Below are 14810 nucleotides of genomic sequence, written 5' to 3' on the forward strand. Positions count from 1 at the left end.
TTTGTTGACTGTGATTTGATGAGATGTACTGTGAGGGATGCACTAGTGAACAGCATCCTTTCTTTTTATTTGAAATGACAATGCCTGTACAAATTCCTTTTCCCTATAAATGACAGAATCTACCGGAGCCACACTGAGAAATCAGGGGAACCTGACATTGGTCATTAATACATTTCTTGGAACACAATTGTTTAGTAAGTGCTGTTTCAATTGTAGCATCGCATTTCATGTTGGATATTATTTGCAAAGCTCTGGAAGTGGTTGAGCATGGACAACGCTCTACCTACTGCAAAAAACCAAAGGCATACAATGTACAAATCTGATATCACATCATTAAATTCATAAATCATGTTATTCATTTGTGTGGCAGGTAGAACATCTTTGTGGCTTGACATGTCTATGATGGAGAATGCCATTTATGTTGTAACTGAGTATCAGCAAAGTCAAATATATACAGCTAACAGCAGTAATCGTATCTGGGTCTGCATGAAAACAAGGAAATAAAGCAGAGGCTCTAGTGGCTTTATCAACATATAGGAATTTGATTCAATGCTCCTTAACAGAGAGAATCAGCCATAAAGGAAAGTTGCCGTTGGCAATCAGCATTTCACAGTATGTCCAGTGTTCTCATGTATGCTGCTCCAAAGTCCTCAATAGAGTCCTATTTAGTAGAATTTACCAGACACCATATTCTCCAATGAATTCGAAAATTAACCATCATTCTCAGTGAGCTGGCTGCAACCAACTTATGGTACGTTGAGAAATGACAAGGGAAGATTTGGGGGGAGGGGGGCAGGGGAAGGTTTGTCACTGGACCAGAAACATTGATTCTGCTTTCTCCCCACAGACGCCGCCAGATCTGCTGAGTTTCTCCAGCTATTTATATTTTGTTTCTTATTTCCAGTAGTCACAATTCTTTGTTTTCTGGTTTGCTGTTTGGGACAGACCTGGCAAGATAATGGAGATTAATTACTGCATTGCAGATGTTTCAGTATAGAGATCTTGCTATGCTCAGGGAATGTCAGCTGGTCAGATGTTGTACTGATTAAAAGGAGAACAGGTGTTGGCCAGCCAACCAGAGAATACTGAAAGGAAAACAGATAACAAAGAGTGAACTGACCCTGACTGGGTTTTGGGCAAGGTGCAGTTTTGTTTTAGAAGCTTCCAGATTGGGTGTTTTTGTTTTTGACTTTGCTCTTTCATTATTCTCCAATTCTCGACTTGCTACAAGTTTGGAGAAAATAATCCCAGCCTGTAAGAAGCAAGTGAGTCTCCAGAGTTTAGAGAAGCTATTTGCATTGGTCTATGTCATTGCAATTTAAGATATATAGTCAGACTTTAACAGTTCGGAAACCAACTCTTCAGTCCAACCCATCCATGGCAACCAGATATCCTCAAGTAATCTCGTCCCTTTGCTAGTATTTGGCCCATATTTCTCTAAACCCTTCCTATTTATATACCCTTCCTGATGCCTTTTAAATATTGTTATTGTACCAGCCTTACACCACTTCTGGCAACTCATTCCATACACACACACACACCACCCTTTGTGTGAGAAAAGTTATCCCTCGGGTCTCTTAAATCTTTCCCCTCTCACCTTAAACCTATGCCCTCTAGTTTTGGACACCCCTACCTTGGGAAAAAGACTTTGGCTATTCATTCTATCCATGCCCCTCATGATTTTCTAAAACTCTATAAAAAGGTCATCCTTAGACTTCTACATTCCAGGGAAAATAGCCCAGCATATTCAGCCTCTCTCTATAACTCAAACATTCCAATCCCAACCATATCTTTTTAAATCTTTTCTGAACCCTTTCGAGTTTTACAACATCCTTCCGACAGCAAGGAGACCATAATAGAACACAGTATTCCAAAAGTGGCCTAACCAATGTCCTGTACACCCACAACTCTTGCACTCAATGCACTGACCAAAAAGGTAAGCATACCAAACGCACTCTTCACTCCCTTGATACCTGCAACTCCACTTTCAAGTAACTATGAACCTATCCCCCAAGGGCTCTTTGTTCAGTAACACTCCCCAGGACCTGACCATTAAGTGTATAAGTCCTGCCCTGATTAGCCTTACCAAAATGCAACACCTCGCATTAACCTCAACAAAACTTTATCTGCCACTCCTCAACCCATTGGCCCATCGGATTGTGGTCCCGTTGTACTCATAACTTTCTTTGCTGTCCACGACATCATCTATTTGATGTCATCTGCAACTTATTAACCATTCTTCTGATATTCACATCCAAAATCATTTATATAAATGAAGAAAAGTACTGGACCCAGCACCGATCCTTGTGGCACACCACTCTACTCCAGCCTCCGTTCCAAAAACCCTCCACACCATCCTCTGTCCCCTACCTTCAATTGGCTAGCTCCTCTGAATTCTAGGTGATTCAACCTTGCTAACCTTGCTGACTGTTTTAAAAAATTCTCAAGGTCAGGTTCGTAGGAGAGTAGTCTGACACAGAACAAACGACCAAGAGGCGAGTCTGCTAGAACATGGGCATTTTATTCCCCGCAGCGTCGCCACAACCAACGGGTCTGGCTTATACTCACTCTACATGTTACCGGAACTGGGAGCCGTCAGTTCTCGTAGAGCGGTTGCCAACAACCCACGCTCGGCGGTTAAACGTAACCCCGGAGCAGACTCACCGAACTGGAGACTTTTCCAGCTGATATACTCTTTTCCAGATATAAACATTCATGTGAACAACAGAGCAAGGCTAAAAAACACATTCCGTTCTGGTTACATACAGATAAGAAGATTCACACGGGGAGGTGTGTAATAAGATTCACACGGGACTAAGCAACACCTCCATTCCGGTTAGATTCACACATGTATTGGGACATAATTTTTAACCGTTTCACCACACTGACGTCCATATAGACATCATTCACTGCTGTGTTTAATCATCTTTGTCACTTCTTCAAAAATCAAAATCAATCTCGTCCGTGGGACATGATTCCCTACAAAGCCATGTCGACTATCCCTATTCAATCCTCGTTTATCCAAGTATATTCAAATTCTGTTGCTCAATCCCCTCCAACAACTTACGTCGGGCTCACCAGTCTATTGTTTCCTGGCTTTTCCTAAATCTTTCTTAAATAACGGCACCACCACTTTCAGCCAACATCCAGTCTTCCAGTATCTCACCCGTGGCTACTGGTGACACAAATATCTTAGCAAGGAGACCGGCAATCACTTCCTTAGCTTTCCACAGAGTTCTAGGGTCAGGTCCTGGGGATTTATCCACCATTTGCATTTTAAGACATCAAGCACTTCCTCCTCTATAACATGGACATTTTACAAATTTATCACTATTTACAACCCATCGCTCATGGATTTCATGAGGGCCTGATATTTACTGCTAAAACGGTTATTAAACTGACAAATTACAAATCTTTTGCTTTCCTTTTTGAATTTATCCCTTAATTGCATGCGTCTCTGTCTGTCTGGGGTTAAGATCATATTTATTAATTAGACGGCTTTAAATTTTAATCAGCATTCTGCTAAAAGTACATTCTTAATAATCAGTTACTAATTTCTGTTTAAATTTATGAGCTTACTGTCCAAGATCTATTATTTATATGCTCTAGATAGAAACAACTGAGCAATTGAGGGTCATTGAACGTGAATCCAGTGGTAGTGAGGCTGCTTTGATTTGGCTTACTATCTCTATGTTGTAACAATTCTAAGTGGAGATGTTATCTCATGATTGCATCATGTCAACAACATTCATAATTCTGCAGTTCCTGAAGCAGTCCATGTCCAAATGCAACAAGACCTGGACAATACCAAGGTTTAGACTGACAAGTGGAAAGCAATATTTTTGGCAATAACACCTCCAATAAAGGAAAATTGAACTATCAAACCATAACATCCAATGACATTATCACTGAATTTCTCTCAATGGCCTGGAAATTACCAGTAACCAGAAACTGCATTGCATTAGCTCCATCAATACTGTGGATACAAGAGCAGGTTAGAGGTTAGGAATCCTGTAATAAGTAACTCATCACCAACTCCTCAAAATCAGGTGTGACAAAATACTCTTTCCTGGATGACTGCAGCTCCAATAACAAACCAAGACATTTGACACCATCCAGGACAAAACAGCTGCTTGTTTGGCATCATGTCCACAAATGTTCACTCCTTCCAAAAATGATGCAAATAAAGCATCAATGCGTACCGTCCAAAGGCTGCACTGCAGAAATTCATCAAGGCTTCCTAAACTATACCCTCCAAACCCACCACAAGTACCATGGATAGCACTTCCTTCACTTACTGGGTGAAAATCTTGAGATTCCCTCCCTCACCACACGGTGAGTGTAACTACACCAAATGGACTGCATTTTGTTCAAGACAGCAGCTTAGCACTGCTTTCTAAAGGACAACTAGGGATAGGCAATAAATGCTGGCTTGGACAGAATTTAGCAGAAATGCAAGATAATAAAATGTAGGTGAGCTGGGATTTGACAAAGGCACAAGGTACAACATTATATCAAACTTCAGCACAGTTGAGCCCATGATAGAACATAGAACATAATAGAACAGTACAGGCCCTTCGGCCCATGATGTTGCGCCGACCTGTCATACCAATCTAAGCCCAATCAACCTACACTATTCCTTGTACGTCCATATGCTTGCCCAATGACGACTTAAATGTACTTAAAGTTGGCGAATCTACTACCGTTGCAGGCAAAGCATTCCATACCCTTACTACTCTGATGCTATGGTATGAATTGAGGAGATGCAGGCATTCTTATCCCGTTAGCTTTATCTTCCTGCTGCGAGACAGCTGAATGTCAAATTGTGCTGTATGTTTGAGCAATAAGAATGCCATGGCTAAAAAGCTGGAAGAATGAATGAAGCTAGCATCAATGGACAAGTAAGGATGACCTTGAGTATGTTCAACACTGGTCCTGAATGCCATTGCAAATTGCTAGGTGCATTAGACTCAAGGTTAATTTAGGGATTAATATATAATGTGAAATTCTTAGCACTGTATCTCAGTGAAGATTATTCAATCTTCAAGGTTGAGCAGATATTCAGTTATTTGCTCTTCAATATAGGTAAGAATATTGAATAGAATAGAACAGAAAATTATGAAAACGTCCATTGGAAGTATGTTAATGAACATTTCATGCCATTTATTCATTGATCAAAATCCAGGCTAATGTTTTACTTGAGGAATTCTGATCACAGATGGGTCCAGATTAGGAACAACTTCTGGAGTGCTGAAAGTCTTGTTATTATGTCAATTATTTTTCTCTTCAAGGCCAACTTGAATTTTGTTTTAGTTTCACCTAACTTTTTCTTTTAAAGAAAGCAAAGTGCATGACTTCATGGTTTGATATTGATACGTTCAGAACATATCAAGGACAGATTTAGAAAACAGTACTATCATGACAGTAAGTCTGTACATCTAAAGTATGTGCTTCACTGTACCAGAAAAATAGATTGATTACAAGATTAACTATGAGAACAGAAAAACACTTCCAATTTCAACATTAAAAAGGATCCACAAAATTATTCAAAACTGAAGATGGCCATCTGACTTATTGTACCCATGCCAACCATTTGACTGCAATCTACAAATAATACCACTCCTGTTCTATACCTATAAGCCTGCATTTTTTTTCCTTACAACTATTTATTGTACTAGAAAGTGTACCCAGATCACAACTTGCTATGCACAAAAAAAAAGTCACCATAGGACATTTTGGCCAATCATCTTAAATTTGAGATCTGGTTACCAATCCTGAACCATTGGAAATACTTGCATCTTTATTTATTCTAACAAAGCAAGTCACAATTTGACCAAATTTACTAAAGATCTTCGCACCCTACTGCATTTTACAGGGGTAACAAGCTCATAACTGAAGTCCTAATTTCTAGTATTATTTTTATAAATCACTTCTAGCACCCTGACTAAGATCTTGATTACTTTCCTTAAGTATAGTATGCAGAACAGAACATAATATTCAAGATGATACTTAACTAAAATTGTTTTATTAACTGCTGGCCCAATTTTAATGCATTTGTACTTATTCCTCTATCAAAGCCAAGGAACTCTTCAAGTTTTCCTCATAGGCTTTTCAAAACAGTCTTGTCACCTTCAAAGATTTTTGTATATAGACCAAGGTTTCTGTGTTTCCTGCATCTCTTTAAAAATCAAATAGCGCATATTCCACATTTTCATTCTTACCAAAGCATATCAATTGGCCATTCTCTCCACTTCAGCTGAGCATCAGCCTATTTTGCTAAAACTTCCTAGAATTTTATTGTAGTTTCACTAATTATTGCATTTCCAACTTTCAAAATACGAAGATGGATTTCTGAGTTCAGTTAACAGTATGTAATACAGCAAAAACCCTAACATTGACTCAGCCCAACATTGTTTCACTTTAATATAACTAGAAGTGAAAACAGAAAATAGCAGTAGGCAATTCTGCCCATCAAGCCTGCTCCACCACTCAAGATGATCACAGCTGGATGGCGGTGACCTAAACAGCAGCACAAGTGTGATGAATTTTTGATCCACCCTACCTGGACCACTGCAACATCCTGGGACTTAGGAAAGGTCGTGGAGTCCCAGGAAACTGTTAAAAATCAACTTACCTCAGTTTTTGCCGTCGAGGGATGCCAAAGAAGGGAGGAGGAACGTCCAAAGGCCGGGCCTGCAGCATCCTCGGACTCTATTTCTTAGTAGGGCCTGGTGAAGGAGCTCGCGAAATCTTGCAAGATGTTGGGTAAGCAGATAGAGGAGAAACTGGCCCCAATCTCTAGTATGCTGCAGACGCATGAACAGCAGCTAGGAGAGCTGAAGTAAAGGACGGATGAGGTAGAACACAGTCACGGTGGTGGAAGCTGATACTGGTTCCTCCAAGGATAGGATCAAAGTCTTGGAGGTGCAGGTTCGTAATGTGCTTGACCAAGTTGAGGACCTCGAGAACAGGGGCAGAAGAAAAAGAATTTGGGTCATCGGTCTGCCAGAGGGTAAGGAAGGTGAGCGGCATGTGGAATTTGAGGGCTGGTTGCCGAAATTCCTCAACTTGGAGGATGGAATGAGAGGCTTGAAGATTGAGGGGGCTCACCGGGTCACGGAGGTCAGGTCTGGATCAACGTCCTTGTCCTATCTTGGTGCAGTTTCATCATTATAGATATAAGGAGAGAACCATGGAATCTTCCAGAATCCAGGGGAAGGACCTGAAGGCCCTGGTTTACAAGGGCTCTAAGATAATGTTCTTCCAGGAGTTCTCAGCAGCGGTGATCCAGAAAAGAAAATCCTATGACAGCACCAAGAGAAGACTGAGGGAGCTTGGGATCCAGTACTCTGAGGTATTCGGCGGTGCTTCAGATCACCTCAGGTGGATCTGTACATGTCTTTGACAGGTCAGAGAAGGCAAGAGACTTTGTGGACAAATTAATCTGAACAATTTACTATGTATAAATAGTAGTGCTACTTGGGTATATCTCTTGTTTATTTCTTTTAAAAAAGAGGAAGTCTGGTCGGGGCTTTCTTTTCTTATCTTTTTTATTGGTAATAATCTGGTCTAAACTATATGTTTGGTGGTGGTCGAGATGTATACTTCTAATTGCTAAAGTTATACCGAGGATGATGTCTTTATTCACATTGCTATTCTATGGTGTATTTCCTTTCTATTCTACTCGCGTTTGCGGTGCAGCTCTAGCTAGTGGGGAAGAGGAAGAGGAAGAGGAAGAGGAAGAGGAAGAGGAAGAGGAAGAGGAAGAGGAAGAGGAAGAAGAGGAAGAGGAAGAGGAAGAGGAAGAAGAGGAAGAGGAAGAGGAAGAGGAAGAATGGTTGGGATGACTTTGTTAACTGTAGTGGTTTCAGTTTATGTAGTTTTCATGTTCAATGGGCCTTGCGACACTAAGGCTCAGCAAGGTTCGAGGTCTAAGGTTTGAGTTCCTCCTCTCTGGAATCTAAATGTTACTGCAGAAGGTTATGGCTAATGACGATTAAATGGTGTACTTGGAACATCAAGGGCCGACACTCACCAACTAAGAGGAAGAAGGTATTTTCGAGTCTTAGAAAGGAAAAAAAGGTGGATATTTCTTTGTTACAGGAGACACACTTGAATGATAGGGAGCATTTGAAACTACAGCAGAATGGCTTTGATCAGGTTTACTTCTTATTTTTTAATACCAGAAGTAGGGAAGTGGCTAAAATGGAAGATTCCTCCTAACCACTAAAGTTACTAGAGTGCATTAAAGACACACACGGGAGGTTTGTAATTCTCAAAGCCCAGATAAACAGGGAAGAATATGGTGTTTTAAATGTTTATTGCCCTCTGGCCCATCCCCTCATATTTCTGGTAGATGAGTTTTCTAAATTGATCAGTCTCGAGACCTGGCATATCATTATAGGAGGAGATTTTAATTGTTTCATTGATCCCACGGTAGACAGGTTGCCCAAAGGCCCCTTGATACCCTCTGTACAACCTAAACAATTAGTGGATTTGTGTGTGGAGGCGTCTCCACCCTACAGGCAGGGATTTTACTTTTTTTCCCCAAACCACACAGATGTCACACCAGGACTGATTTTTTTGCTGACCCCCATGGCAATCCTGGACTTGGTGGCATTTTGTACTATTGGTCATATTACTATCTCCGATCGTGCTCCAGTGTACCTGTTGGTAAAGATTAAGGACGTTACAGTGGGCCCAAGGCAGTGGCAAATGGATCCCTTTGTGCTTAAGGATAATAAGTTTGTGGAGTACTTCTCTAGGGAATTTTGGGCATTGCTAGACATTAACTCAGGCTCAGTTAGTGGCCTATCCATCCTTTGAGAAACTACCAAAGCCTGTTCTGGGAGTTAGTTATTTCCTACTCTGTCAGTCGGAAGAAGGGCAAACAGCAACATCTTCTCGAAGCATAGTTGAAGTCAGCTTACTTTGACAGGCCGTCGTTGGTCAAGCTACAGAGGATTACAGTGCTGTGGTCTGCACTGAATTCCATGCTCTCGCTGACAGCGAAGAATGAGCTAAACTTTCATAAAGAAAAGGTTGTTTGAGCATGGTGACAAGTCAGGCAAGTACCTAGTATATCTTGCCAGGAAAAGGAGTGCTCCTCAAGCCATTACATTGATTAGGGAAGGGTCTGGCAACCTAACATGTGATTCCGAAAAGATTAATGTTCTATTCCAGAGATTTTACTCTGAGTTATACCAATCTGAGGGTGGTGAGGAAGGGCAGGCCAAGGTCTGGAGCTCCCGGGCATGACCCCTGAACATGAGTCTTTTCACAATACCCCCTTAGCAGAGCAAGAGGTGCAGTAGGCTGTGAAGCAGCTTCAGAGTGGAAAGACACCCGGTCCTGATGGACTTCCCAGCAAATTCTATACAGATTTGTAAACATATTGTCAGTCCCAATGCTCAACATCTTTAATGACTTATACAGTCATGGTCATCTCCTGCTATCCCTGAGAGAGGTTGATATTTTGCTTATTGTGACAAAAAGGGAAAAGGTCCCTGAGGACTATGCTTCGTACAAGCCCATTTCACTCTTAAAAATTCTCTCTAAGACTCTTGTATTAAGACTGGAGACTGTCTTACCTTCTATTGTTAAAGAGGACTAGCCAGCCTTCATAAAAGGCTGCAGATCCTCCAATAATGTTCGGAAGCTGCTTAATATAATTCAAGCATGTCAACAACAGTCAATACAGGGATTGGTAGTTTCTCTTGATGCGGAGAAGGCATTTGACCAAGTTGAGTGGCCGTACCTTTTCTATGCTCCGGAGTGGTTTGGCTTGAGCGAAGCCTTTATAAGATGGGTAAAGGTTCTCTACAGAGACCCTCTCGCTGCAGTCATCACCAATGGGGTACCATCAGGCAATTTTAACATTTTTAGGGCAGTCGGCAGGGCTGTCCCCTTTTGCCATTGCTTTTAACATTGGTGATGGAACCATTGACAGAGGCCATTCGTAGGGATCCTAATATATCAGCTCCGTGTGGGGTCAAAATTATATAAGAATGCATTGTATGGACATGATGCCCTCATTTTTTTGTCACATTCAGCAGTTTCAGTGCCTCGCCTGATACAATGCATCAGAACATTTGGCACCTTTTCAGAGTAAAAGATTAATTTTGCAAAATCAGAGGCTACGCCTCTTACAAATGTGCTAGGACTTGAGGGCGAATATGGATTCCCATTTAAAATGGTCACAGAGAGGTTTTTGAGGATGTAACTGTGAAGATGGACAAGGAAGATCCCTTGGATGTAGTGTACCTGGACTTTCAGAAAGCCTTTGATAAAGTCACACATATGAGGTTAGTGAGCAAAATTAGGGTGCATGGTATCGGGGGCAAAGTACTGACTTGGATTGAAAGTTGGTTGGCTGACAGGAAACAAAGAGTAATGATAAACGGCTCCCTTTCGGAATGGCAGGCAGTGACCAGTGGGGTACTGCAGGGATCAGTACTGGGACCGCAGCTTTTTTACAATATATATTAATGGTATAGAAGATGGTATTAATAGTAACATTAGCAAATTTGCTGATGATACAAAGCTGGGTGGCAGGGTGAAATGTGAGGAGGATGTTCGGAGATGACAGGGTGACCTGGACGGGTTAGGTGAGTGGACAGATGCATGGCAGATGCAGTTTAACGTGGATAAATGTATGGTTATCCACTTTGGTGGCAAGAACAGGAAGGCAGATTACTACCAAATGGAGTCAAGTTAGGTAATTCGACAGAGGGAACGCAATATTGGCAAAACATCTTCTCTTACGCCTATAGTGGGTAAGCTGGGTTTTCATATGGGGATGATAGATACAGGATTCAAACATTGGGCAGCATCTTGCATGGGCAATTTATTTGAGGGAGACACAATGATGCCCTTTAATCAATTAGCAAGGAAATAAGAGCTAACAGGGACCTCCTTCATTTTTTTCCCAAGTTAGGGATTTTATTAAAAAAAAACTACACTTTGACTGATCCCTACAAATCCAAAATAGGGAGGGGGGGGGGTGCTCAGTGCTAAGAGTACACTTTTGGTCAGCACTTTACATCATCAATTGGGGATGCCCCCCTTAGATGAGTTCAATCGACTCTGCAGGGTGCGAGAGAGCAAGCTAGGGGTTGACATCTCCTCAGAGGTATGAGAAGATACTTGAGAAAAAGCAAGAAAGATATCAATGTGCAATAGGACCCATGCTTTACAATTGAAGATTCTCCACAGGGTCCACATGGCTCCAGATCGTTTGTCAAAATTTATACCAGGAGTATCTTCAACATGCCCAAAGTGTAAGGTTGGTACGGGCACTCTTAGTCATTGTCTCTGGTCCTGTGGTAAGCTTCAAACATACTGGAGCGCTGTGATGGATGCAATGGAGGGGAATTTGGGTGTAAAGGGCAGTGGGGGTGGGGTGGGGAAGAGAAGGACCCAATCTCTCCTCTTCTTGGCCTGCCCAGTGTGTTCCCTGTAGATGCGCATAAGAAAAATTAACTTTTCAACACCCTCACTTTCTGCGCAAGAATTAATATCTTATTAGGTTGGGTATCCGAACATCCTCTGGGTCTGTCGGGTTGGCAGAAGATGGTTTTGGAGCATATACCCTTGGATTTTCTCAGAAGTATGGTACACCACAAGACAAGACTGAGAATTTTTATAAGACGTGGTGGCCCTTTTTGGAATACGTGGACACAGATTTGTCTGCCACATTAATAAGGGCTTTTATATAGCTGTAACAATTGTGCTTTACGAGTCCAATATCCAGAAGGGGAACTCCGGGTGTATGAATATGTGAAAACTAATCTCTCGATATTAGAGAGTGAGTGTTTTGTTTGGCTGAGCTGAAGTATTATTATTTATTAGTTTGTTGTTGGTTATTATTTATTTAATTAGGTAGTTAGTTGGATTTTTATTTTTTTTTCTACACATATTTATACATTATTCATGAGGGTGGTTTGGGTTTTTCACTTTTTTTGATGTTCTTTCTTCGCACTGTTTTGAATTGTATTGTTTTGTATTCATTGTAATATTAAAAAATCTATTTTTCAATAAAAATATTTTAAAAACATGTTCTGACTGAAGAAATTTGTCTTCATCTCAGTCCAAAGAGACTAAGCAAATATCCCAAGATTGAGTTGCCTTGTTCTGGACCATGCACAGATCCCCGCGCCCCCCCCCCCCTCCCCGGTCAGCAGAAACATTATCTCTGTGTCATGATGTAACTGGGAAGAGAGCACGGATAATCATTCACCAGCATTAAGCATCACAAACTGCACTAAATCCCTCGTGACCAATTTGTCAGACTGACTTCTATTCAGGACAAAAGCAATTCACACTAGTTTACTTCATTAACAGAAAATAACTAAATTAGTGTTACACACAACTTAAATAGCAAAGAAAGGACTCCTAATCCACAACTTTCCACTTTAAACAATACCTCTTTTTAAAAAAAATCAACTAAACTTAAAGCTACAACAGACCAGGATTAATTTCCTAGACATCTCTATTTAAATTAGAAGAGGACAACTTGAATTGTCTAGCAAACTTTTTCCAAACACACACACAAACAAGACACACAAAAGACAGACAGTCAGTCTGACTCACATTATGGGTGGAATAAAGAATAGACAAGGAACAAAATTTCAAAGTACCAAAGTTCAGATCACAAGCCTGAGCTAAATTGTCTCAATTCCTTTCGATGCTTAGCACAGATTACATGATTTTTTACATAAAGCAATGGTTGGACTTAACTTTGATAGGCGAACCTAGGTCTTTTCTTATCTGAATTCTTTTCAAGCTTCAAAAAATTTCCCTTGCTCCTGTGGTCACTCAATGTTTTCAAGTGCCAATTCAAATTAGTCTCATTGCAACTTACAGAATACCGAGTGGCCTAGATAGAATGGATATAGAGATGATATGTTCACCGGGAGAAGAGACTAGGATCTGAGGGTATGGACTCAGAGTGAAGGGACAATCCCTTAGAACAGAGATGAGGAATTTCTTCAACCAGCAGGTAGTTAATCTGTGGAACCCAATGCCACAGGGGACCGTAGAGGCCAAGTCATCCAGCGTAGTTAAGACAGAGACAGACAGGTCTTGATGAGTAAGAGGATCAAGGCATATAAGGAAAAGGCAGGAGAATGGGTTTGAGAAACATAATAGCCACGATCAAATGGAGGAACAGACTCAATGGCCAAATGGCTTAATTTTCCTCCTATATATCTTGTGGTCGAAGACTGCTGAAGCCGCTACAGAACTGCACATACTAACTTTTGCCACTAGGTAGAGCCAAATTAAAACAGTATAACATTTTCATTGTATTTAATACATTGCAGTTAATAACTTATTGTGCAAATTCTTTTGCTGAGGAATGTAGAGTATTGCACATGGTAAAATATAAAACTTTTGGGGTAAGAAATATTTGAAGGAACCAATTCTGCAATTCAGAAAATACATACCAAGTCCACGTCACAAATATTACATAAAGGTCAGTGGCCCCAATATCAACTCCAAAGGAACATCATTGTACACTTCACTCCAGTCTGAAAAACCATTCAATCACCACTCACTGTTTTTTGACACATGAACTTAAGTCACTTAGTTTGTCGTCACTGGCCCTTTAATCACAAGACTGTCATGTGGTACCTTGTCAAAACCTTTTAACAATCCATATTTAGAACATGAATTGCACTAGGCTAATCAATTCTCTCCATTACTTTGAAGAACTCAAGTTAGTCAAATATTGTGTCTTTAACAAATTTGCACTGACTTTTATTAGTCCATATTTGGCTGAATGCCAATTTAAATTTTCTTCTGGATAATAGTCATAAAATGTTTCCATTGTTCTGGCATAGCTTCGACTGGCTATAATTGCTGAATTTATGTCTGGCGTTTGTATCAGAGGAAGATTAAACGGTTAGAGCCTCCACTATTTTCACCCTTATTTCCCTGTGCAATTTAAGATGCATCCCATCAACACCAGTTGATTTATCACTTTGAGGACAGCTACCAATTAAGTACATACTTTTTAATCCTATCTACTATAAATTGCTTTCTGCTTTACAGTTACTCTGGCAGCAGCATCTTATCAAAAATGAAAATGCCTATTTCATTGTGCCCAGGTGAATTTTATGGTTTCTAACCAGCCCTATTCTTTCTCTGACCATACTTCTACTACTTGCATGATTAGTGAAGACCTTTGAGGTCCATATTACTTTTGAGTGTAGCTCAGTCAATCTTTGCAGTATCCATATTCAACTTGCTTTTCCACTATCCATGAACGTTATGTTTATCACAGGTCCCTTTCTCAGTTTTACATTTAGGTCTTTATTCAACCAGGGTAGCACATCTTCTCAGTCATAGGACTGTGTTTGCTCCACAGTCAAATAAATTATCCAAACCATAACCCTTCTGAACTCACTGATGCTAGCCCTCCTTTAGATAAATAGTATACTTCATCCTTTTCCTGAACCTGTAAACCTGATGTGGCTTGTTTCTCAAATCACTGTCACACTCAATGATGTTCTATATGCTTTTCTTCATTTCTCAGAATTAGACCCAGAACTTTTATTTTCTGGAAATACATGAATCATGCCACTTCTCTTGGATGCAATTCATAAATCTCTCAGCTCTATCAATCATTATGTTGTTACTAATCCCAGCCAGGTTCAAGACTACAGAACTCAATTAATAACACTGGAATGAGGATACCTTTCTAGTGTGCTAATGTGGTGCCCCCCTCCACTCCTCTCTTTTTCACTACTTGGTATATAATGAACCTACAGCAGAACAACATTTCCTCTAGTATTCCTGAACTCTAGCCA

At 40.5% G+C, this 14810-nt stretch overlaps 1 protein-coding gene across 10 annotated transcripts in view; it reads right to left on the reverse strand.

The window, feature by feature from the left end:
- LOC122549303 (upstream-binding protein 1-like) overlaps positions 1-14810 on the reverse strand; it is a 145565-nt gene that overhangs the window by 41097 nt on the left and 89658 nt on the right. The gene's annotated exons all lie outside the window — the stretch shown is intronic.

The sequence above is a fragment of the Chiloscyllium plagiosum genome, unplaced genomic scaffold, assembly GCF_037043375.1.
Source record: "Chiloscyllium plagiosum isolate Xiang-an unplaced genomic scaffold, Cpla_swu_hap1 HiC_scaffold_4, whole genome shotgun sequence".
NCBI lineage: Eukaryota > Metazoa > Chordata > Chondrichthyes > Orectolobiformes > Hemiscylliidae > Chiloscyllium > Chiloscyllium plagiosum.